The sequence below is a fragment of the Lepidochelys kempii genome, chromosome 1 (assembly GCF_965140285.1).
Source record: "Lepidochelys kempii isolate rLepKem1 chromosome 1, rLepKem1.hap1, whole genome shotgun sequence".
NCBI classification, from domain to species: domain Eukaryota; kingdom Metazoa; phylum Chordata; order Testudines; family Cheloniidae; genus Lepidochelys; species Lepidochelys kempii.
In genome coordinates, this window is record NC_136380.1 from 247,881,593 (window position 1) to 247,907,640 (window position 26,048).

Below are 26,048 nucleotides of genomic sequence, written 5' to 3' on the forward strand. Positions count from 1 at the left end.
AGAGGTTCTTTAGGAAAACATTTCTGGGAGGCTCAGCAGATTCAGGTGGCCCTTCTCAGTCAGAACACTCACCAATTATGCTGGCAACAGTCCACTCTACTAGGGTTCAGGTGAGTGTTAGGTGATCAGTAACTCTGGAAAACATTAATATGGCAACACAATTGAGCATTCCTTCAGCTTGTAAAGCTTTGAGCCTTTCTTTACCTTCTATTCAATACATTGGAGCTACAATCTTATCTCACTTGCTCCAAAGGGCAGTTCTGATTGGACAGCTTTCCATCATTTTTGGCTTCTGGAAACAACCACTCCTAAAGTAGTGAGTAGCTGTAAAAGCTAGTCAAATTATTGCTACACTGGTTGTTTAAACGGCTTTAAAACGTTCCCCACGGTCTCAAACCTCCAAATTCGGCCACTGATTTGAGGCTTTAGCTGAAAGGAATTTGGGACTTTTACTATATTAACCAAGAGGGCTGGAAGATTCCTTTGGGAAGAAAGGAGATGGCAAGGAATCTGCAGATCAGAATTTACAGTCCTTGTCACAAACGAAATGTGTTAATAAATTTGAGTCAGCACTACTGTACGTCACATAGAAGGTTCCCTCAGACTGCATTCATTTGAAATAATTTGTTAAAGGAAACACCATTCTCCTGGTAACAGAGAGCCTGGTCCTGCATACTTTTGTTGCTTATTCACAAAAGTAGTCACATGAGTAAAGACTGTGTGTATGACTAAGGATTCAAGGGATTGTGTTCACAGTTACCTCAGACTGGCATTTGCACCCTGGAACTAAACCCTTAGACTGGCATTTGGATCATCACTCATACATCAATGTCCATCATAACAACCATCCAGGGGCAGCCATACTACTCATCTGTCTCCTCAGACACACATTTACCTTTGTTCCATGCAGTTCTGGAGTGCTATCACTTTTATTATTGTAAAATGATTTGCTTCGTAATTGTGGCATCATGAGACTGTCATTATAGATATAGGTTTCAGAGTAGCAGCCATGTCAGTCTGTATCCGCAAAAAGAACAGAAGTACTTGTGGCACTTTAGAGACTAACAAATTTATTTGAGCATAAGCTTCCGTGGGCTACAGCCCACTTCATCGGACGCATAGAATGGAACATACAGTAAGATGATTTTATATATATATATATATATATATTCACACACACACACACACACACACACACACGCAGAAGGTGGAAGTTGCCATGCAAACTGTGAGAGGCTAATTAGTTAAGATGCGCTATTATCAGCAGTAGAAAAAAACTTTTGTAGTGATAATCAAGATGGCCCATTTAGACAGTTGACAAGAAAGTGTGAGGGTACTTAACTTAGGGAAATAGATTCAATATGTGTAATGACTCAGCCACTCCCAGTCTCTATTCAAACCCAAGTTAATGGTATCTAGTTTGCATATTAATGTTACCTCAGCAGTTTCTCATTGGAGTCTGTTTTTGAAGCTTTTCTGTTGCAAAATTGCCACCCTTAAATCTTTTACTGAGTGGCCAGAGAGGTTGAAGTGTTCTCCTATCAGTTTTTGAATGTTATGATTCCTGATGTCAGATTTGTGCCCACTTATTCTTTTGCGTAGAGACTGTCCAGTTTGGCCAACGTACATGGCAGAGGGGCATTGCTGGCACATGATGGCATATATCACATTGGTAGATGTGCAGGTGAACGAGCCCCTGATGACGTGGCTAATGTGATTAGGTCCTATGATGGTGTCACTTGAATAAATATGTGGACAGAGTTGGCATCGGACTTTGTTGAAAGGATAGATTCCTGGGTTAGTGTTTTTGTTGTGTGGTGTGTGGTTGCTGGAGAGTATTTGCTTCAGTTTGGGGGGATGTCTGTAAGCAAGGACTGGTCTGTCTCCCAAGATCTGTGAGAGTGAGAGTGAGTACAGAATGGTAGTTAAACTCTGACAATCTGCCCTAAGTGGATTCCAGACACCATAGAGGAAGCATCTAAAAATGAAAACAGAGCAGGAACCAAATTTCCAATCTGGAGATGGAATGGGCCTAATTTATAACCCAGAATATATTTTAAGTGCTGCTACTGGTTCAGTTTACAGCTCACACACATTAGAGTAAACCTCACGGAGCTGATCTTTAGAGATGTTGAACTCCCACAACTCCAGCTGAAGTCAATTTGAACTCCGAGTGCTCAGCATTTCTGAAAATCTGGGCCTATAGGTATTTCTTGAGGGACCTCAGATATGGTCATACAGTTTGTATATTATCATTATGCCTCCACACACTCACCAATTTTGGTGATTCTAGATTGTTGTATTTTTCAGGCTCATGAGCTGAGCTTACACTTAACAATAGGACTGTTATTCCATTGGTCAAACTGGAAGATATAGAATGGCATTCCTCCCAGTAATGGTAGCAGTGAAATATGAGGGATGATTACTAAATATTTATTCTCTTGTCAGATGAGAAGGCACATCTGTACCAGATGGACTCTGTGATACTAATTAGTGACAGGTGACTCAAAATGATAGTTTTTAAAACGCACCTAAAAGTTTGGACATTTGAAAACATCTTAATGTTTTGTGCTTTGCAATACTTAGCTGGTTCTCGTCTTTCATTTCCAATTCTTCTTCTTTCTTGTCAGGCTAGAATGATCACGAGGAAAGACTCTCCTCAGGTATTTTGGTATTTCCATTCCCAGCCCAAACTAGGAAGCATAGAGGCAGACCCAAAAATGAAGAAAGAATGATCTTCTCTCAATGTTATAGAGCCTTAACCAAAAATAAACAAACAAAACATAAAAATTAAATTAAATAAATGATTCAAGAGATGGAGGAAGGTCCACACCATTTTTATCTATGCTGGTTTGCCAAATCTTTATACTAATGCATCATGCTCCAAAAAGATCCCTCCCTCTTAAAATCCTCTTTTCTCCAGAGAGAAAGAATGGTCTTCTGTTTAAGACACTGAACCAAGACTTTAGAGATCTCAGTTAAACTCCCAGGTCTGCCACAGACTTGCATGTGATCTTGGGCAAGATAACTGGCTGTTTGGTTTAAGAGTCTTGTCATCATTCTGTGCCTTAGTTTCTCATCTGTAAGATGGGGATCACAGTATTTCCTTTCTCCTATCCCTTGTCTGTCTTGTCTAGAGCTGTTTGGGGCAAACACTATCACTTAGCATGTGTTTGTACAGTGCCAAGCACAACAGAGCCCCAGTCTTGGCTAGTGTCTCTAGGTTCTACTGTAATACAAATAATAATAATATGAAGAATTCACAGATGGGTCAAAACATTTCTCTGTGCCCCATTTTCTTAGTCTTTGTTGTTAATCAAGGAGATGAAATTTGTTCACTGAAGGTGAGGAGGCATTCTCTCTGCACTACACACTCCATCCACATGCAGACTTCAGCGTGTAGCCTCACTGAAGGGTGATGTATGGTTACACAAATGAATTACCTCTATATTAAGTCACCAGACATAATTCTGACAGAGATTCCAAGCACTTGGATTCCTCTTTCTATGCAATTTCTCCTTCCCCTCTCCTCCCTCTCTCTTTGCTTTGATTCCTTTGACAGCCAAGTTCTTGGAGAGTTACTCTAGGTTACAATGTGTCACCTTTAATGGAATTCAAAGCTGTAATTCAGAAAGTGGCCACTCTTGACCTCTGGCCCCACTGCCACCCACTCTGCCCCCCACCCCCTTTCTCCATCTCCATGGAAATGAATAGCAGAGCGAAAAAAATGGGAGCAGGCGAAGTCTAAAGCTTTTCACAGAGCCCCTGAGAGAAAGATGAATGAACTCATTCATCACAGAGCGAGAGACCCGGAGAGCAATGGTGACTGAAAAGCAATCCAGGAGAGAGAGCAAGAGAGAAAGACAGAGATAGAAAAGGTTACCTCATGCAGGAAGTTATGTGATTTGAAAAAGAAAAGCACAGGAGGTAAGTCCACTTTCAAAAACTAGCGTTTCTACAAAGAAAGAAGATGTTATTCAGGGTGCAAGTTATTTCCTCAGCTCCTTCTCCAGCTAAGAACTTTATTTTGGGGAGCAGAAAGGGATGGACATTTGTAATGAGTGTATGTGTGTGTCTCTCTCTCTCACAGACCAAAAAAACCCTCTTTTTTCAAGCATTAAGGATGGGCAAATCATTTCAAGAAAGAATAAAAGCAAATTAAAAGACCAAACAAACCAGAGTGCAAACAATGGTTCTGAAATGCTTCAGAAGGTAACCTAAGCCTTTGGAGTTGTTTTTCCCTTAATCCCCATCCCCTCTAATTGTGCCAGCCCAGTTCTTTTTGTGCCCACCTTCAGAAAATGGAGATGTTTACACCTACCAACATCAAGTGCAATTCAGAGGTAATATGTTTTTCATTTAGAAGCAGCAGTGCACATTTCCAGTTTCCCCACCCCTCCCAGCAGTGCTTGGGATAGTCTCCCTGCTTGAGATGCCCCTCCGGGAACAAGTCAACATGAAAAAATTCTCACTGCCACCAAGTGAAGCCTGGGCTAGTGAAAAAGCAAGAACATTTTTCTCACACTAAAGCTTTTTAGATTTGTTTTCCTTCTTCTGAGGAGAAAATGACCATTTGTATTACAGATAGAAAAATATGCCATTACACACAGCTGTACTGTAGATTCTAACAGCACAAAAAAGCAGGGAACTCAGTGGTACTGCAGAGGGGATGGGTCAATACCAGACTGGAGATTCAGCAGCAGCAAGGAGTTTACATATCTGCACCGTTTGATCTGCAGGACAGCAAAAAACTTAGTAGAAGGCAAGAAGCAGTGGCAAATGGCTCCCTAAAGATGACATATTTCCCCAAAGCCATAGCTTGGGAAGATACTAGACAAAGGATGCATATATTATAGTGGGGCACCTTTGCAGGTGAAACACACTCCCCAAAATTAAACTTAAAAAGCCAGAATCCAGCCAACTGGCTCACCGAGGAGTGGGAGAAGGCAACAATAGTGGCCTCTCTAGAAGCTTAAAACTATCCTTACCTAACTACATGTCCTTGAAAATTTTCCCATTTTTGTCCTCAGCTTGATCCAGACTGTGTCCTTATCCTGAAAACATCAGGCCCGCTTCACACGCCAACTCTGCTTATCTTACACAAGCTGATGGTGATAGGACTGCTCTCTCCAAGAACTGTACCTAGGGATGGGAAGTCTCGTCTCACATTCAGGGGAAGTCCTGTCTCATGGCAAACCAAAAAACAAAATCTGTAGTGCCCACACAATAAAAATCCCCTCCTACATGGCTGCTTCAAACTCAGCCTCTCTGCATGAAACTAGCTAACACAGTGCTAGGAAAACACCCCAGGGCTCAAGCACCCATGGAAAAAAATAGGGGGTGCTCAGCACCTACCAGCCACAGCTCTTAGTTGGGGCTGCCAATCAGCTGTTGGGTGGCTGGCGGGAGGCACTTGGGGGAGGGTGGAGAGCAGTGACCAGCGGGCGGGCAGGGGGCCTTGGGGAAGGGGGCAGAGTGGGGCGGGAAGAGGCGAAGCGAGAGTAGGGCCTTGGGGCGGAGCACCCACCAGAAAAAGTAAAACAGTCAGTGCCTGTGCCTCTTTCCATTTCTGACCCCAAAGCCTTGAAAAGCCCAAGTCCTCAAGCAGCGAACTAGGTCACACGATCAGACATCACAATGTGGTCAACCAGACTGAAACATCACCTGACTGTGAGGCTGCCACTGTGGTTCCTTCTGTGATGCCTATGAGGGGAAGGGTGCAGTCTCCCCACTTGGCAGAAACATCTAGAAATTACAAAAAAATGTTTGTGCCCCTATCCAGGTATAATCCAGACTTATACCTTTGTTGCTGCATGTCAAACATCTACACACTGGCTATATGGTTTCCTTGCCCATCATCATCTGCTTGACAACAATACCAAACCCTGACTACCACTCCTCAATTCAGCATGCTCTAGAGATCCAAACTGCTGTTCTGGGAGCTTGAATGCTCTGGGTCCTGGGAACAGTGGAATTCCCACCAAAAACATTAAAAGCCTGATGTGATTCTGTGTTGGTGACACAGGCAGGGAACTGCACATTCCCATTGGCAGGATGGTCTGTCTGAATTCAGTCATGTTTCAAGACAGAGAGTTAACTGGAATAATGCAGGATTTATACTCCCTCTGGCCAAGCCTTTTAAAGCTGTTCTTCCATACCCCAGGACCTTTGCTTGCAAATTGTAGTCATTCAGGTCTCTGGGGATTACTGTTCCCTGTGTTATTTAAACAATAAACATACCTAATATTAGGTTTTCAGAGGCCTAGCCATATAGAGATCTCTCCATGAGAGAGATGACACAATCAAATTAACAATATTTCCTACTCTTACTTACAGAATAGAACATGTTCCAAAGAACGCCCTATTTCTTTAGGCCATCCAATGGGAGTTCCCTGGGGTAATGGCAGATTAAAGATTATGGGTTTTATCTGACTCCCATTGAACTCTTTCCACTGACTTCCACTGGCCCTAATTTAGACATCCTACACTTAGCTTTTGAGTCTCAAGCTTTAGCCCTTCTCAATTTTCTGGACTATTGTAGAAAGCACCATATCCCAGGCACAGCTAAATATACCCCTGTTTAATAATTATATCAATGCAATTATCACAAAGATAAATCAGGAAACAGTGGGTCCTGATAGACAATGGGACAGTATGATATTTGCTTGAAATATAGTTGGTGAAATAAGAGTTTAGAGGCTGCTCTAAGCTACACCAGAGAACTGGACCAGTGTAGAACCACCCCAAAGATTAGGAAGTCTAGATCTGCACCTTTGCACCCCTGTGCCTCCATGCCCAAATATTATTAGGTGCAGCTGAGAATCTGCCCTAGGAAATGTACTTAATGGTACACTTATGCATTTTCAGGGAAAATTTTATTCTGTGATTCTTCTGGGATCTGATCTTTCAAAACCTACTGACATGATGTTTCCATTTTATTATACCTCAAGTCAGTGCTTAAACTGAGCTAGATTTCAAATATGCTGAGCTTTGGCAGTACAACCAGCATTTCTCCTGAATTTGGAAACAGAACTTTCTCAGCATTCCACTTGAACAAGAAAAAAAACAGGTAAAGATTAAAAGGGGCAAATAGAATAAAGTGTATATGTACAGGGAGACCAGCTGATTCATGGATCCTTCAGTGCTCACTACTATTTCCACATGCCCCCCTCCTCAATCCCCCAATCACGGTTCTCCATTCCTGATTTCCTCTTCTTATGCCAACCAGGCTGCAATATTCCCTCACTTTTCTCATCTTACCCTCCCTGCTTATACCTGTGCTGAGTTCTCTGTTTTTCTCTTCTGACCTCCCTTCAAAAGGGGAGCCTTCCCCCAGATCACATTTCCAAAGTCATATACTGTACAATGCTTCGTGCTAAATGACCCACATGGTATCTGCAACCTCCAGGCCTTCTATAATGAACAAAAAATGTAATGGAAATTCCATTTCTTCAGAAGGCACTTAATTTGCATTTAAATAATATTTACAGTAATAAGCAGCTACAATTCTGCAACCTCACAAGCCTAAGGACCTCTTAGATTTTACTCAAGCAAGCTGCTTCTGAGTGGTGGACAATGGCAAGTACGAATACAATCCCAATTATGTTAGATAAGAATGTGATTCTTCATTAAGTTTTCTACTCTGTTACTATTCTGACAAGTCAGTATTAATATTTTATGTCCCTAGCTGCCTAGTGAATATACATATAAGGTACCCATGTGCACTGCCTGTGCACGGAGTAGTACTGGGATTACCAGGTGATCTGTTACCCTGCTTCTAGTTTTCATTATGACCTCTCTTTACTATTGGTAGTAGTATTACAATAGCAACCAAGATCAGGGTGATAGACACTGTTACAGACACATAGTATGATAAAGTCCCAGACCCAAAGAGATGACAGTCTAAAAACAAGACAGACAAAAGGGTAGGAGAAAGGAAGTATTATTTTCCCCATTTTACAGATAGCGAAGAGAGTCACAGAAAGATTAAGTGATTTGCCCAAGATTATATAGGAAGCCTGGGACAGAGCCAGGAACTGAATCCATGTTTCCAGAGTTCCAGTCCAACACCTTTCTAACATAATAATGAGGTGAATATGCTGTTATGGAGGTCAGTGTCCTCCTCTCCTTGAAACCAGGTTATCTTAATAAAAGGGTTCCTCATGCAGCCCAGTTCTTTGACCATTCACTGTCAAAGCTGCTCGTTTGAACTTGGAGAGTACCTCACATCCACAGATGCCCAAAGCAGAGACAAGTAGAGCTGGTCAAAGCTCAGAATTTCTCTTTTATGGGAAATGACATCATTTCAAAATTTGTTTTCATTGCAAATTGGAATGAAAATAATTATTTTCAAAATTTCCCAAAAGATGGAAATTCTGAAAAAAAAACCAACTTTACTTCTGAAAATTTTACTTCAGAAAAAGATTGAAATTTCATTTCAAAATTAAATTTTGCTTTTTAAATGTATTTTATTTTTATATTTTCACATTATTTCATGACATGTCTCTAGTAGAGTAAGTATTTGATGCCTGTTAAAATATGTAGCTCATAATAGGTTAAATTCCTAAAGTATTCCCTAACTTGAGGTCTCTTAGTTTCAAGTTACATTATCAATATCAGCTGGCAGTTTGATTGGCATAGGTAATTGACATATCCAATACTTTGTGAGAAGCAAATGGTTCTCTTATCTGCTCATTTAGGAAACAAGGTGCTTAATAGTTGGTGGTTCTCTCTCATTGGTATTATTTAGGAAAATTAGATATTTCCTTGATTACTTACACTTGAGTATATGTGAGGTTATAGCTGTGATAAAATGCAGTACCAAATCTACATGTGCTCTATGTATATGGATGTAGAACAGTTACTCTAATTGGCTCTGAAGACAAGGTTACCCTATTTGCTGTGAGAATTAGATCAGCAATACCAATACAGGCACTGTATTATGTATAAACATTCAAAGGGGCTTTTGTGAAATTATGGACCTCCCCATACAGAGTGATTCTTTTGTGATCCCTCTAGTATCCCCATTCTTTCCCACCTTCCCACTGGGGTCTGTTAGATGGCAGTTTCATACCATATATCTCGGGGGAAGTAATAAAATGGTTCATAGAGAATGTAACCTTCTGAGACTTGATGGACATAAAAAAAAATCTTAAAGAATGAGGCCAGCATTGTTCATGGAGTAATATAGAATGCAAGGTGGGGACATATGGGACATAATATTATTGCTCTGGCTATGACAGCAATGGATTACACTCATAATTTAGTTCATATATGTGTAATTCTGAGGAATAATCCAATTATTTTTCAGGCTGAAAGATAACATAGATTGCCTTTCAGCTACCTTACTTGTCAACACTGTCCCAAGTGTGACTAATGAGCACAGAATCATATAATAGAAATGAGGGCTTGTAGGTCATCACAGGAAGCTTATAAATGGCCCTTGTGGGCTATGGCAATGAGCACCTTACAAAGGCATGTAATAAATAAGGAAACAAATAATAAATCAAACCCATCTATACACACCTAGCACATGCTTTCTTCTACTCTGCTTCCCTGGGCATATTGGCTGACATGGTCCCCAGCTTCATATGACAGATTCATAGATTCATGGAGTTGAAGGGATGATTAAATAATCTAGTCTGACATACTGTATATCACAGGCATGACATTTTACCCACTTAATCCTGTATTGAGCTAATAACTTGTGTTTGACTGAAGCATAACTTCCCAGAAAGGGAGCCACAAGCTTGATCGGAAGACATCAAAAGATGGAGAATTCACTGCTTCCAATAATAGTTTGTTCCAAAGGTTAATCACCTTCACTTTTAAAAAAGTGTGCCTTATTTCCTATCTGAATTTGTCTGGCTTCACCTTCCAGCCACTGGTCCTTGCTATGCCTTTCTCCATTAGATTAAAGAGCCCTTTAATACTCAGTATTTTCTCCATGTGAAGGTTCTCATACAATGAAATCAACTCACCTCTCTGTCTTCTTTTTGATAAGATAAACAGATAGAGTTCTTAAAGTCTCTCACTGTAAGGCATTTTTCTCCAGCTCTCAAATAACTTTTGTTTCTGCACCCTCTACAATTCAACACCTATTTAAAATTTGTGAACTTCAGAACAATATGCAATATTCCAGTATCAGTCTCAACTACACTATATACAGCATACATTCCTATACCCCTGTTTATTCCTCCAATGACCACATTAGCCTGTTTTGCCACAGAAACAAGCCTGCTTGTCCACCATGTTCTCTAGATCATTTTCAAGGCCACTGCTTTCCAGGATACAGCGTCCCATTCTGTAGGCATGGCCTACATTTCTTGCTACTAGATGTATAACTTTGCACTTGGCTCAATATGTTCAGAGAGTGACTCACCTGCAGGATACAAAATAAATTGGGAAAAAGGATGGCTTTCTGCTTAAGGTACTAGCTGGATTCAGATGACCTGGGTTCAATTCCCAGCTGTGACGGGTCAGAATCTGATCCTTAAAATCAACTGATGTTAACAGTGTTTCTGAGGCTCAAGACTTTATCATGACTTTTACAATATTTGATGTTTTTCTTAAAATCTCATTTCCTAAATTCATGTTATTTCATGAGTATCTCCACATATTTTAAAAAGTTTTTAGAAGTTTCATGGTTGCAAAGAAAAGCCCTAGTGTACACTCAAGTCACATTAAAAAGAATTAAAAATAAAAAGAACCTCCAATTTTTTCTTAAATCTGGTGATTTTTAAGACAATATAATTGGGGAGGGGCTGACTCATGGTTTTTGAATGCCTGGAGTTGGCCATTACTTTATTAAATGGCATAGCTGTACTGAATTAGTGCTAATGGATTTTTCCTCATTAGTATAGTTAAAAATCAATATTAGTTTTATAAGAATGTATCAGTATTTAGACATTATAGAATGTTTGTAGGATGCTGCATGTATTAATCCTACTTACAATATCTGTATCCCATGCTACAGAGTTATATTGAATGTTTGCATTGTAAACCTCCGTAATTGTGCAACTCACCAAAAGAAAAAGCAGCATTAATTAATGTAAAGCGCTTATCCTGCACACAAGATGGCCCACTGAAGACAATTAAGGCATTGTGTAACATCAAAGGACAGAGACCTTGTTGACTGCATTCATAACTCCCACCAGGAAGGAGAGGCCTGCATACAAATTCATCCCATCAGTTTGGATTCTCCATCAAGGGGGGATAAAAATCCCTGACAAAAATAAACTGGGTCTCTTGATGCTATCTGGACTCTCAGAGGCAAAGTTTCCTAAATATAAGCAAGAGATCTCCATGCTGCTTGGCATGGTCAGCCCTAGGACATACAGAGCTGCTTATTATAGAAGCTTAAATTACCTTTTTAAATCTAAGTAACTCATTTGTGTGTGTATGTTTCCCATTTTAACCCTGTAAATAACTCATTTCTTTTTCCTAGTTAATAAACCTTTAGTTAGCTTATTACAGGATTGACTACAGACATTGTCTTTTGTTTGAGATCTGAGTACAACTGACCTGGGGTAAGTGACTGGTCCTTTGGAACTGGGAGCCACGTGAATATTTTGTGATCTTTGGTATACAGCAACCATCTATCACTAAGTCCAGCTTGCCTGGGTGGCAAGATAGATGGCAATGCCCAAGGGGATTGTCTGTGACTCCATGGTAAGACTGTGATAGTGCTTTAGGCATTCACACATGTTACTGGTTTGGGGAAATCTAATTATAGAACATACAACCAGTTTGGGGTTTCTGCCCTAAGGTAGGCACTCACAGTCTTGAGCACTCCAGACAGCATGACATATACAAACCTATAAGGGTCAAATGACTGCCTGCTAATATCTACTCTAGAGCCACAGGGTTGATTTCGCTCAGCCAGCCCCTGTTTAAAGAACAGGTTGCAGCTATAAATTGCTGTAATGCATCATTCACATGACTGATGGATTTTCCCCCTCATTTGTTTCATTTTGTTTTCTTTTGCTGTGGTGTAAATTAAACCCCATTGTAACTACTGGTTTGATCCTGCCACATCAATCCAAAGCCTGAGAGATGGTTACATCCCTCATCTTATGCAGCTGTGTGACTGGGACCATTAGGAAAAGAGATGGGTTATTTAACAACACAGGAGTCTGAGGAACGCTAATACTAAACTCTTCAAATAGGCTTGTAACTATGCCTCTGTGAGTCACAACTGAGAATGCCAAACTCAAGACAAACTGCTGAGAAACAGGGCAAACACAACCCAAAACTGGTGGCTATTCTTCTATATGATATACCAAACCAGCAACAAAAGTAAACTTCTGTTTAACCACATTGGCTAACAAGAAGTCATAAAAGCAGTTTCCTTAGGCATTCCAGTTCTTATGTCACCACCCATAACACTGGATTTAAAGGTGAGTGGTTCTTTACAACCAGTCTCATCAAATAAAAGGTTCTCTTGATCCCAAAGGACCAGCCATACACCCAGGTCAATATATAACTCAGATCTTAGCCAAAAATCATGCTGATGCCAATCCTTTAGTATCTAAAATCTAAAGGTTTATTTATAAAAAGAAAAGAAAAGGTTAAAATTGGTTAAAGAAATCAAATACATACAACAATTGTAAAGTTCTTGGTTCAGGCTTGTAGCAGTGATGGAATCAGGGGTGAAAGTATGTCCTTGCGCAGGACAGAGGCTGAAGCAGGATAAAGGCAAAATGGAGGGGTTTCCAGAGCCTTTTAGATCTTCTGCCATATGGAGGGAAATCCATTGTTTTAAACAAAAACCTCAGCACAGCTAGTGGAAAATTAAAAGTAAAAGATGGGACTTTGGAGTCACGTGGGCAAGTCACATGTCCATGCCCAATTTTGCTCAGTCCCATTACCTATACTCCAAACAGCACGTTTACAGGACAGTCCACTCAATGTAGATGGGTATCTCCCACAGTCCATTATGAGTTAAGTGTCCTTTTGGTGGGCCACTTAATTTGAATAGTCTCTCCAAGATGTGCTGATTAACTACCACGTGGGTGTTACCCCAGGAGCAAACATTTGAAATACAGGTATAGAGTCAATACTCATAATTTCAAATACAAAAATGATACATGCATACAGATAGCATAATCATAACCAGCAAATCATAACCTTTTCATAGACACCTCACTGACAACCTTTGTACAAGATTTGTTGCAAATATATAACAGTGGTTGCAACAATGATCTACATGGCCATATTTTAATCAGATAACATCACAATGCTGCTTTTTGTGCTGTCAGCTCTGCCACTCCCTCCACATCTCAGAGAATTCTTTTCTGAGGAGCTCTCCCTGTAGTCACAATGGCACTCCAACTACCTGTTCTTGCCTCCAAACAGAGCATCAGAAGGAATGTGTAGGATACATTTTTCTACCCCACTTTTTTGTTCTATTTTGACGCCAGCAGTAGGTTTTCATTTTGTGGGGAGGGACAGTGGATGGAAAGGAAGGAGGATTTTTGAGAGAGACTGAAATTGTACTATACAGAATCCAGAGGTTCAGGATAGGTGCAGTTGTGGAGTTTTGTTTTGTTTTTTGACATCTCGGCTACTGTACGTTAAAAATGGAAAAGTAGTCGTCAAAGGCACAGAGGGAATGAGGGAAGGGAAAAAAGACTAGGAGTGGCCAGATCATCGATGTTTTAAAAGGTTTCAGAAACCTCTCAAATATTTTACATTGAAAATAAGACACTCAAGGCCAGAATTCAGTGAAGCCACACACAAACTTACATCGGCCAAGGAACTGGTCCACAACATTTAAGAACTGGATTACTTTGGTGAACACCTGACTGCGGTGGAGAGAGGCAAGTCCTACCCACCAGCAGTATGAATAGGTTAAGTTTGTATCATTCCTTGTCTCATTACAATCCAATGTTCATGTCGTGCCTTTTCCCATTGGGATATTTCTCATGAGAATCACATTTTTCCCCTTTTAAGGATGAATGTGTTGCAGAGAGAGAAGCATTAAATAGCATTAGCTAAGCCAGGTTGACTGCAGACAAGTGAAATGTAATCTTTCCACACTCCGCTCTGTCTATGCTTCTCCAATCTCACCTGTAACATCCCTGCTGGCCCCATGCTGAGCCACCACACACCTGTGGCAGCAAAATCCAGTCAACCTGTAGCATCCCGATGTGTTCCATCCCTGTCCAAGACACAGAACTACCCGTACACGTAGCCCTAACTTGTAGCATCCCTACTGTTCCATTGCTCTGCTCCCTCACAGCACTGCCATTGCACCTCAGTCCTGATTAGTATCACCATCTGCTATTCCAGACCTGCTCTTGAACGAATAGAATAAGGTACTCACAGCTGCTCGTGGTTGTGCAGTGGCTTTTTATTTTGTGCTTATATGCTTAAGCACCTGTGAGCAGCACTACACTTATCCCACCAGTGAAGGAGGTGAAGCATCAATCAGACCTTGAAAATCCACATGAGTTACAAGGGGCGGGGGGGGAATAGCAATGCATTGGAGTAGGTCAACCTTTCCAATGTTCTAGAATATGACTAGCTCACTACTGATTGGTTTTCTACTGGCACAGCTTTGGCAGCATCTCATAGCTCCACTGTACAAAGCACAGGCTTGAGGTCCAGTCCAGTATCCACTGAATTCAATGGAAAGATTCCCATTGGCTTCTGTTGGTGTTAGAACAGACTTTCAGTGTCTACCAGTAATATGACAAAAATGATAGTATCTCCGGCTGTTTCCATTACCATCTGGTCCATATACTAAAGCTATTCTCTTCCTCTTTCCCAAAATCCTGCTGCTCTGGAAGTTTAGTCCAGCCACTGAAGCAAGAGAATGAAAGAGGCTGTGAAAATGTCATGGTGTCACTCGAAAGATTGGAGGATTTAAAACTACCAAAGCTTTTGCAGAGTGCAGGAAAGGGGTGAGTGAAATGGTCAGCTACTTTAAATAAATGCCACAAATTGTCTTTTGCAGTTACCACTCACCGGAGTGTGTTGGCAGATGATCTAGAACAGGGGTCGGCAACCTTTTAGAAGTGGTGTGCCGAGTCTTCATTTATTCACTTTAATTTAAGATTTTGTGTGCCAATACATTTTAACCTTTTTTAGACGGTCTCTCTCTATAAGTCTATATATTATATAACTAAATTGTTGTCACATGTAAACAAGGTTTTCAAAATGTTTAAGAAGCTTCATTTAAAATTAAATTAAAATGCTGATATTACACCGCCGGCCCACTCAGCCCGCTGCTGGCTTGGGGTTCCGTTCACCTAGGCCAGCAGCGGGCTGAGCGGGGCCTGTGGCCGGGACCCCGGCTGGCAAAGGGCCGGCAGCCAGAACCCCAGACAGGCAGTGGGCTGAGAGGGACCGGTGGCTGGGACCCCAGACCAGCAGTGGGCTGAGCAGCTCAGCCTGCTGCCACTCAGCCCGCTGCCAGTCTGGAGTCCCGGCCCTGTCCACATAGAGTAGGTACCTACCTTCTCCGTGGTTCTAGCCATTCTCTTCCTCTCTTTGCACTGAGATGAGGGTGGGAGTGCGCTGAGAACAGGGCTGGGGGTGAAGGAGCAGACTGGGGATGGGGTGCAGGGTCTGGCCAGGAGCTAGAATGAGGGAGGGGGCTGAGAGTTGGGGCAGGAGGTTTGGGTGTGGAGCGCTTACCTGGGCAGCTCCCATTTGGTGTGAGGGGTGCAGGTGGGAATGTGTGTGGGGAGGAGCGTGTGTAGGAGCTCCCGTTTGGTGCTCGGGGTGGAGGTGGGGATGTGGGGGGTGCAAGAGTCAGGGCATGGGGTGTGGGGGATGCAGGAGTCAGGGCAGGGGGCTGGAGAGGCTGGGTATGTGTGGGGGGTGCAGGAGTCAGGGCTGAGGTTGTGCGGGGGTTCAGGGCGGTGGGCTGGGGTCGTGGCGATGCTCCCAGCCCCCTGCCCTGAAAGGCTAATGGTAGGAGGCTGGAGGAGATATGCTGATTCCACTCCCTTCCCCAAGGTCCCTGGAGCAGAGAGCGCACTGCAACTCTGCTTTTCCCTCCCCCCTCTGTAGCAAGGGCCATCAGCTGATCAGCCGCAGGGAGGGAGAGGAGGAGGGGCAGGAACCAGGCATGCTGGGGGGGAAGAGGCGTGGGGAGGGGGAAACTTGCCTGCCCTGCAAGGAGAGTGGTGGGCAGAGAATAGTGGGCCGGGCAGGGCAGGATTTTTAATGGCACGCTGCTGTCTGCCGGGGTAGGCAGACAGCAGCTTGCCATTAAAAATTGGCTCGCGTGCCGTCTTTGGCACGCATGCCATAGGTTGTCGACCCCTGATCTAGAAGCACCATCATTAGGAGATGCAGGTAAACAGCAACCTCAGCTCACTTCCATCACTGCTGCTGCTTTGCCTCTCATTATACACCCAAAGGTGTAATGCTTTAAGAGAGTTACATGATGACAAGCAGCACTAAGCCCATGTATCCATGGGCTGCATCCTACCTAAGAGCTACTTTAGCTGGTCAAGAATAGGAACAAGCTCCTTCTTAAATCCAGCGTAATCCAATTAAATGGTTTATATGAAAATGCTGAGAGACAGAATTTAAGAGTGCAGCACACGCTACTAACCTAAGTATGCATCTTTGAGGAGAATTAGGGAAAGGTAGTTGCCTACATTCAGCATAGGGCCATGTGTTTTTTCCCGTCTTTTAGAAATATATTTATTCTAAACCTTCTGTTCATTAAAATCACTGGATTTAAGAATGGGTTCAAGTGACCTTTGTCCCATGAGTGCAAAATCATCCTGTTAAACACTGCACCACATTTCTGATATTGACCTCTCTTCCTGATCAAATAGCTTTGGCTCTCCTGCTATTAGCACACACTTGTGCAAGTTGATTTGCTTCTGCAATGGTTGTGTCTGTATAGGTAACATGAAAAAGAAGATGCACACAGATCTGGGAATGGCTTGTGAGTTGCATGCTAAGGTAATGCCCTATATGCAGTGTAGTTGTAACCATGTTGGTCCCAGGATATTAGAGAGACAAGGTGGGTGAAGCAATATTTTTTATTGGACCAACTTTTGTTGGTGAGAGAGACAAGCTTTCAAGAGTAATGCATTGACATTTTTCCTTAATGTGGAGGTGGGAGGTAAGGGAGAGGCTGCCATGTTTGTTCTGCTGAGTGGAAAAAAGAAGGTGAGTCACCATGCTGCTTCTCTACCTACCAAGTCCCAAAATGGAGGATGCAAAAAAATTTCCATGCAGGAAACTGCAAATGCCTTGGGATTGTAAACAGTGTCTGTGTAACATCAGCTTCTTAACTCTGCACGTAAATAATTTTCAACAACAGAAGTAAGGGAATGTCCATCTGGTATAGAACATGAGTACCTCTGAGACTAAAATTAGGGACATTTTAGAGGTATAAGTATGACTAACTGAAGTGAGCATTTCAAAAAACAGTTAACTAAATTTTCAGTGAGGTACAGGGAAGGTAATCAAGCAGCAGGGTTTTTTTAATGCATTTAGAGTTAAGGGGAGGCAAATGGAGCTTGGCCAGTTTAGTAAGGGTAGAAGTACCCAGTTAGTTGTACCTGTTCCAGAATGATCATCTATTTACTATGCAACCATATATATCAATAATGTACTTGATTGCAAGCAACATAAGGCTCTTGGATACCATGAGCAGCTTACTAGGACAGATTTCAGAGTAACAGCCATGTTAGTCTGTATTCGCAAAAAGAAAAGGAGTACTTGTGGCACCTTAGAGACTAACCAATTTATTTGAGCATAAGCTTTCGTGAAGTGAGCTGTAGCTCACGAAAGCTTATGCTCAAATAAATTGGTTAGTCTCTAAGGTGCCACAAGTACTCCTTTTCTTTTTACTAGGACAGAGTTTGCTAAAATGTTATAAAAGAGACAGAGAGGCAGCCACAGTTATGGCCCAATCTAAAACACCCTGAAATCAGTGCAAAGATTTCCACTGACTTCAGCTGGCCTTTGGATCAGGCCTTAAAGTCATACCACCTCAGAACTTGACAGTCTCTCTTAAAATGAAGCTGATGAAGCTAAAAAACTTGGCATTCAGAGAGCACCTGATGTTATTTCTTAAACTTACTGAAATAAGTATAACCAAAGCTACAAAGGAAAAATAGATTGAGTCACAGAAGTGAGGAACTGAAGGACATAGGATTCCATAGGGCGGAGGTGGGCAAATTTGGCCCTCGGGACTGTCCTGCCCAGCCCTTGAGCTCCCGGCTGGAGAAGCTAGCCCCCGGCTACTCTCCAGCTGTCCCCTCTCCCCCACAGCCTCAGCTTGCCATGCCACCAGCGCTCTGGGCAGCAGGGCTGCGAGCTCCTGCCGGGCAGCGCGGCAGGCTCTGACCGGGCGGCGCGGCTGCCAGTCCTGGTGCTCTGAGCGGCATGGTAAGGGGGCAGGAGAGTTGGATAAGGGGCAGAGGGCCTCAGGGGCAGTCAGGGGACAGGGGGCAGTTGGATAGGCATGGGAGTCCCAGGGGGCCTGTCAGGGGGCGGAGGTGTGGATAGGAGTCAGGACAGTCAGGGGAGAGAAAGTGAGGGCTTACAAGAAGAAAGGCTACTGTGAAGCTAGTCCTGAGTAACAGAAATGAGTTTATTCAGGAATTACGTAATATTGAACTTCTAGACTGGGATTTTCAAAGCATCTTTAGGGAAATAGGATCCTGACTCTCAATTAATTTCAATAGAATTTGGGTATTTAACTCCCTAAATTTGAAATTCTCCCTTTGAAATTCCCACCCCTAAATAACAGTTATAATATAGTTAAGGTTGGCATTACAACTAGAAGATCATATCAACTCTGGTAGCATTAAACTTCAAGAAGTGCACCATTTGAGGTTTTAGGTGATTTTTTTAAAGACAGAGTTAGTTGGAAAGAGTCTGAAGAGAACATTAAGGAATAAAAATCCAAACATATCAACATGCAGATTCCTAAAGAATGCCTTGATGCAAACACCCAAGGTCTACCTACCTCAGACCAAGCAAAAAAGGGAGATTGAAAAGAAAAATAGTATAATTGCATGGCAAAGTACTAGAATTTATTCCAGGCAAAAAAGTATCCTTAAAAAAAGAAAAGAAAAAAAAAAAGGAAATCCAGCCTTTGTGATACAAATAGAAAGGAACAACTTTGGCAGGTGAGATGGAAAATGGAGATTAAGAGGGCTAAGAGTAAATTTGAAGAACAAAGAGGCAAATAGAGAGCGACAAGTAATAAGGAATTCTTTAAGTACATCAGAAATAGAAAGCTTGCAGGAGAGTTGGTGGGCCCGACAGGATCCTGTGGTGCAAAGGGGGTAATCGGAGAGATAAAGAGATTTCACAGAAGCAAAATTATTTCTTTGTTTCAGTTTTCACCTCAAAGCATGAGGGGGAATGTATACCAGTGAACAGCATTCTAATACTGGGGGGAAAAGAATCTGAGAAAATCATTAAAGGTAGAGTTATAAAACATCTATACAGGTACAGAACCCACACAAACCATCACAGTATAAAACAGCATGGTGCGGCGGTGAATCCTGCCTCTAACTTGTAAGAATCTGTTAAAAGAGTTATCCTGGTGAATAAAGGATTAGTGGGGTACATTATATAGTTTTTCAAAAGGCTTTGGATAATAGCCTCTAGTGAGCGATTTTTAAGAAACTTGGTAACCATGATAAAAGGCAGAGTCCTGACAGGATTTAAATTTGGGTAGCAAATAAGACACAAGGGATGAGAATAATGACCAGCTCTCAGTACAGAAAGGATTACTAATGGGGGTGCCTCAGGGATCAGCACTAGGTCTAGTGTTGTTCAATACAATTATTAAGAATCTGGAAGAGAGACTAAATAATGAGATGTGATGATAACACAAAATTATTAGGTTAGTTAAGAATGGAAAGGATTATTAGGAATTCCCAAAAGACCTAAAGTAATTAGATAATTAGGCAACACCATAGCAGATGAAATTCATTAGGCAGGTGAAAGGGGTTACAATACATCAGAAAGAAAAATCTAAACCATCAGTATATGTTCACGAGTTCTGCGTTAACTATAGCCTCTCAGACTCAAGATCTAAGAGTCATGGAATAACCTGCCTAAAAGGGAAGTGACTTCCCAACCAAATCAAAAATATAACTTCTATAATAAGGGAAGTTTAGAGAATAAGAAGAACATAAGAATGGCCATACTGGGTCAGACCAAAGATCCATCAAGCCCAGTATCCTATCTTCTGACAGTGGCCAATGTCAGGGGACTTGGACTTTTCATCTTGGAAAAGAGATGACTAAGGGGGGGGATACGATAGAGGTCTATAAAATCATGACGGGTGTGGAGAAAGTAAGTAAGGAAGTGTTATTTACTCCTTCTCATAACAGAAGAACTAGGGATCACCAAATGAAATTAATAGGCAGCAGGTTTAAAACAAACAAAAGGAAGTATTTTTTCATACAACTAACAGTCAACCTGTAGAACTCCTTGCCAGAGGATGTTGCGAAGGCCAAAGACTATAACAGAGTTCAAAAAAGAACTCGATAAATTCATGGAGGATAGGTCCATCAATGGCTATTAGCCAGGATGGGCAGGGATGGTGTCCCTAGCCTCTGTTTGCCAGAAGCTGAGAATGGGCAACAAGGAATTGATCACTTGATGATTACCTGTTCTATTCATTCCCTCTTGGGCACCTGGCATTGGCCACTGTCAGAAGACAGGATACTCGGCTAGATGCACCTTTAGTCTGACTCAATATAGCCGTTCTTATGAGGGAAAGACCCCTCATACAGTTTAGGAACCTAATTTTGAAAGGTAGAGGGTATAGATATCATTGTGACAAATATGAACCCCTCTTGCAATTGGTTTACATTTAGAAGCCTATATTTACAAGGAAAGGGGACTTACTGTTTTTTTTCTTTCCATAAGACACATCATTCCAACATTCCTAGGTCAGAGGTTAATGACTTTCTAAGCCTTTTCCAGTCTCAGACTTACTCCTGTGCATTAGATCTCATCAAGATGAATAGATTCATAGATTTAAGGCCAGAAGTGACCATTATTGTCTTCTAGTCTGACCTCCTGCATAATACTGACTGCAGAATTTCATCCAGCCATTCCTCTGTATTCCAGAGCAAATCCTTTAGAAAGATTCCCAGTCTTGATATAAAGATTTCAAGTGATGAGGAATCCACACATCCCTTGGTAAATTATTCCAATAGTGGATTACCTGCAATGTTAAAAACTTACACCTTACTTTCAGTTTGAGTTTACCTAGCTTCATCTTCCACCCATCAGATTTTGTTATGCTATGTCTGCTAAAGAACTGTCTATTATCAGAAATCTTCCCATGTAGGTACCTATAGATCATGATCAAGCTGGCTCTTAACCTCCTCTTGGAAAAATTAAATAAATTGAGCTGCTTAAATCTCTCACTGTAATGCAGGTTCTTCCAGAACTCAGATCATTCTTGTAGCTCTTTTCTGAAACCTTGCCAATTTTTCAGTGTCCTTTTTGAACCAGAATTGTTTTGAGTCAATTTCATTTGAGATTTCTAAGACAAGACATTTTTAAAATAAGTCGTGGGGGAAATGCTAGAAGAATGTTCAAAATATGATTAACACTTATTTTCTGAGTTCCTTTATTCTGAACTACATCAAGTATGGACAAAAACACTGAGCACAGTCTGCAGCTCTGGCTGAAATGTGCTCAGCGCAGAACTCAAGAGGGATGGGAGGACAAAGGTGGCCGTAGATTCCCTGATTCCTGGGTTGCCAGGGGCCAATTTGGCCATCAATGCAAATTTGAGCAAGCTCATGGGTGCTCTAACTTCCAGCAACTAGCAACAGCCCAAGGGACAGTTATGCCAGCTAGGACTCACCAGAGTGCTGTCATAATCCAGCCATACCCCTTCATTAGCCATACCCACAGCAAATGGAGTGGGGAGTGGTAGTAGATGACATAAAGCCAGCTACATCAATACTTTGCCACCTAGAGACTCCCCCAAGTAAGGACAATCCTGAGATGTTTGGATAGAGTAAGTTTATGGGGCCTGTGGACTGTCAGACAAACGGGGGCCAAACTGGAGACCAGAATCTGGCTCCATTTCTGCAGGTCACCAATACAAGATGCAAAATCTGAGATGAAAAGGACCTATCCTGAGAATTTTATAGGGGGGATGCAAAAAGCAGATGGATAAAGCCGAGACTTGCTTCCCACTGTCTATGAAGAGAATACTGCATCTTCATAATTTAGCTGAAGAAAAAAGAGTAAGAGGTGACAGAAGTATTATAATAAATTATAAAGGCTGAACTAGTTGCTCCTCTTTAGCTTTTCCTAGAATACAATAAAAAGCATATTCAATTAAATTAACAGTCAGAACGTGGAAAAAAGGCCAAGGAAATAATTATACATTGTGTAAAATAAGTAAACTATGGAACTCAGTGCACTAGGATATTGCTGAAGTAAATAGTTTAATACAAGGATTTTTCACCTAGGGGTTGCAATCATACTGCCCTTCCAATATTGCCAAATGGGACGTGACCCTAGCTAGATAAGGCTCCAGGTATTTCCCTATATAGAAATAGTTGAGAATGCAGCTGTCAAAAATCAGAAAGTCCCTCCTGCAGGAAATTTTTTTATTTCTACATTAGTTTTTGCATCAGATTGGGATGAAAACTCAAACATGAAAATATTTTGCTGAATGCAAAATTCTGGAAATATTTTGATTCAGAAATGTCTAAACGTTTTGACATTCCCAAATTGCACTGTTTTGTTTTGTTCTGAATCAGTTCAACCTCAATCTCTGTCTCTATTACAGGATAACCCAGCCAGGAAGGGGCTAAGGGAGTTTCCTTATTTCACAATCTGAGAGAGGCAAAGGAACAGTCTTTGGGGCTGTGTGTTGGTCAGAATCATTTTGTCTCTTTGCGTGTGTTTTAACTATAAATTGAGCACTAAGGCAAGGCCCTGAAATGGCCTTGGACATGGTTCTTTCCCGGGCTGGTGAGACACTCAAATAGAGGCCAGTCTCCCTGAGCTGCCATGGTGCCTCATGGGAATTGGAGTTAGAATTAGAGCTGTACAGGAAACAGAATTTCTGTTAACTCCATGATTCTGAAATTTGCTTTCATTCCAAATTGGAATAAAAACAAAAAAAATTGAAACTTACTGTGAAACAAAAGGTTTTTGGGAAAAAATGATCTGTTCTGATAAAATAAAAATGTTTCATTCCAATTTTAAAAGGTATTTTCTTTTATTTATAATATAAAATAGAATTCAAAATAAAAAAGTTGCTTTGAAACAAAAAAATATATCAAAATGTTCCCATCTAATAAAGGTCAAAATGCAATGTTTCAACATTAAGGAAATGCTTTCTTTCATTTTTTTTTAAATGAAATTTCACCAGAAACATGGAAAATTTTTACAAAAAGTTTTGATTTGGATGAAATGCTGTTTTGATGTAAAAATAGTGCCTTGGAAAATGTTCAACCAGCTCCAGTTCAGTTGCCTCAGGCCTCATTCTCCTCTATAAGTGGGGCTTCCTGTCCGGGCTGCATTTCTCAGGATGCACCACGAGTCACGGAACTCCCATTGCGTACAGCAGCCAGTCAATCAGAGGGAAGACTGCAGTGAATCATGAGAGATGTAGTTCAGACAGGAAGCCCATCCCAGAGAGGAGAAAACTACAACTCTCAGGATGCACTGTAGCACCACAGGTAGACTCAGAAGGACATTGAACAGACACAAATATTTCAGTATTTCCTAATGAAAAAATAAAAATGTCTATCAAAAACAAGAAAAACGTTTTGATAGAAAATTCCTAACTGTGATGCTTCCCAGGCTTGTGAGACACCTCACTGCCATCTGCCCTTAGTGTGAGGAGCACTTGTCTGTGCCTCCCAGCGGTCAGCTCCCTGATTCCACCAGCCACAGTCAATACAAGCACTTTCCTCTCAGCCTATGTAGGCTCCACCATCCCTTTGCAGGTTAGTGATAGATACACTCCAACCATCCCCCTCAAGTGTCCAACCCACTGAACATTCACAGAATTCATAGATCTGCTACTCTCAAAGAATAGTACACACCAGCATATCAGTTTCAGGATTACCATTATGCTTAACACATTGAGCACTTAGATTTGATTACAGAGAAAGCAAGTTTAAATTTATTTAACAAAGAATAGAGATTTGATAAGAAGCAAGTAGAATTAATGGAAACAAACGGTTTCATATAAAATAAAATCACAACAAGCATTCTAGAGCCTAAACGTAACTAACAAGACGCCCCCTTTTTTGATTCAGTACTCCTTACCCACAAAGTCCTCCTTCTCACAGTGTTTTTCAAACGGGATAGCTGAATCCTCCTTTCATAAGACCAAGCCAGCTAGCAGCCTGTCTCCCCACATGAAGAACATAAGAACCGCCATACTAAGTCAGACCAATGGTTCATCTAGCCCAGTATCCTGTCTTCTGACAGTGGCCAATATCAGGTGATTCAGAGGGAATGAACAGAACAGGTAAGCATCAAGTGATCAGTCCCCTGTCGCCCATTCCCAGCTTCTGGCAGAGGTCAGGGACACTTCAGAGTATGGTTTTGCATCCTTGCTCATCCTGGCTAATAACCTTTGATAGACCTAAAACAAGAAAAGGAGGACTTGTGGCACCTTGGAGACTAACAAATTTATTTGAGCTTAAGCTTTTGTAAGCTACAGCTCACTTCATCAGATGCATTCAGTGGAAAATACAGTGGGGAGATTTATATACACAGAGAACATGAAACAATGGGTGTTACCATACACACTGTAAGGAGAGCGATCAGGTAAGGTGAGCTATTACCAGCAGGAGAGCGGGGGGGGAGGGTGGGGGAGAGAACCTTTTGTAGTGATAATCAAGGTGGGCCATTTCCAGCAGTTGACAAGAATGTCTGAGGAACAGCGGGGCGGGGGGGAATAGAATACCCCTTTCGGGGTTCCAAATCCAGATCCCACTGAGGGTCACCAAAAGAAACTACAGCATTTGCTCAAGAAACTCCCTGAAAAAACACAAGAACAAATCCGCACACACCTCTGGAATCCCGACCAGGGGTTTTCTATCTGCTATCCAAGATCCATAAACCTGGAAATCCTGGATGCCCCATCATCTCAGGCATTGGCACCCTGATAGCAGGATTGTCTGGCTATATAGACTCCCGCCTCAGACCCTAAGCTACCAGCACTCCCAGCTATCTTCGAGACACCACTGACTTCCTGAGGAAACTACAATCCATCGGTGATCTTCCTGAAAACACCATCCTAGCCACTATGGATATAGAAGCCCTCTACACCAACATTCCACACAAAGATGGACTACAAGCCATCAGGAACAGTATCCCCAATAACGTCACGGCAAACCTGGTGGCTGAACTTTGTGACTTTGTCCTCACCCATAACTATTTCACATCTGGGGACAATGTATACCTTCAAATCAATGACACTGCTATGGGTACCCGCATGGCCCCACAGTATGCCAACATTTTTATGGCTGATTTAGAACAACGCTTCCTCAGTTCTCGTCCCCTAATGCCCCTACTCTACTTGTGCTACATTCATGACATCTTCATCATCTGGACCCATAGAAAAGAAGCCCTTGAGGAATTCCACCATGTTTTTAACAATTTCCATCCCACCATCAACCTCAGCCTGGACCAGTCCACACAAGAGATCCACTTCCTGGACACTACAGTGCTAATAAGCGATGGTCACATAAACACGACCCTATACCGGAAACCTACTGACAGTTATACGTACCTACATGACTCCAGCTTTTATCCAGACCATGCCACATGATCCATTGTCTACAGCCAAGCTCTACGACACAACTGCATTTGCTCCAACCCCTCAGAAAGAGACAAACACCTACATGATCTCTATCAAGCATTCTTACAACTACAATACCCACCTGCTGAAGTGAAGAAACAGATTGACAGAGCCAGAAGAGTACCCAGAAGTTACCTACTACAGGACAGGCCCAACAAAGAAAATAAAAGAACGCCACCAGCCATCACCTTCAGCCCCCAAGTAAAACCTCTCCAACGCATCCTCAAGGATCTACAACCTTTGCTGAAGG

General features: G+C 41.8%; 1 protein-coding gene across 3 annotated transcripts in view; it reads right to left on the minus strand.

Moving 5' to 3' along the window:
* Positions 1-26,048, minus strand: part of PTN (pleiotrophin) — a 116,891-nt gene that overhangs the window by 68,653 nt on the left and 22,190 nt on the right. For 2 of the 3 annotated variants that reach the window (XM_073322148.2, XM_073322138.2), the window contains exons 1-2: positions 896-1,062; positions 73-134 (exon numbers count right to left, since the gene is read on the minus strand). The exons of the other annotated variant lie outside the window; for it this stretch is intronic. The gene's annotated coding sequence lies outside the window, so the exon portion shown is untranslated. Of the gene's footprint in view, positions 1-72; positions 135-895; positions 1,063-26,048 lie in introns of those variants that run through there. 3 annotated transcript variants of the gene reach the window in all.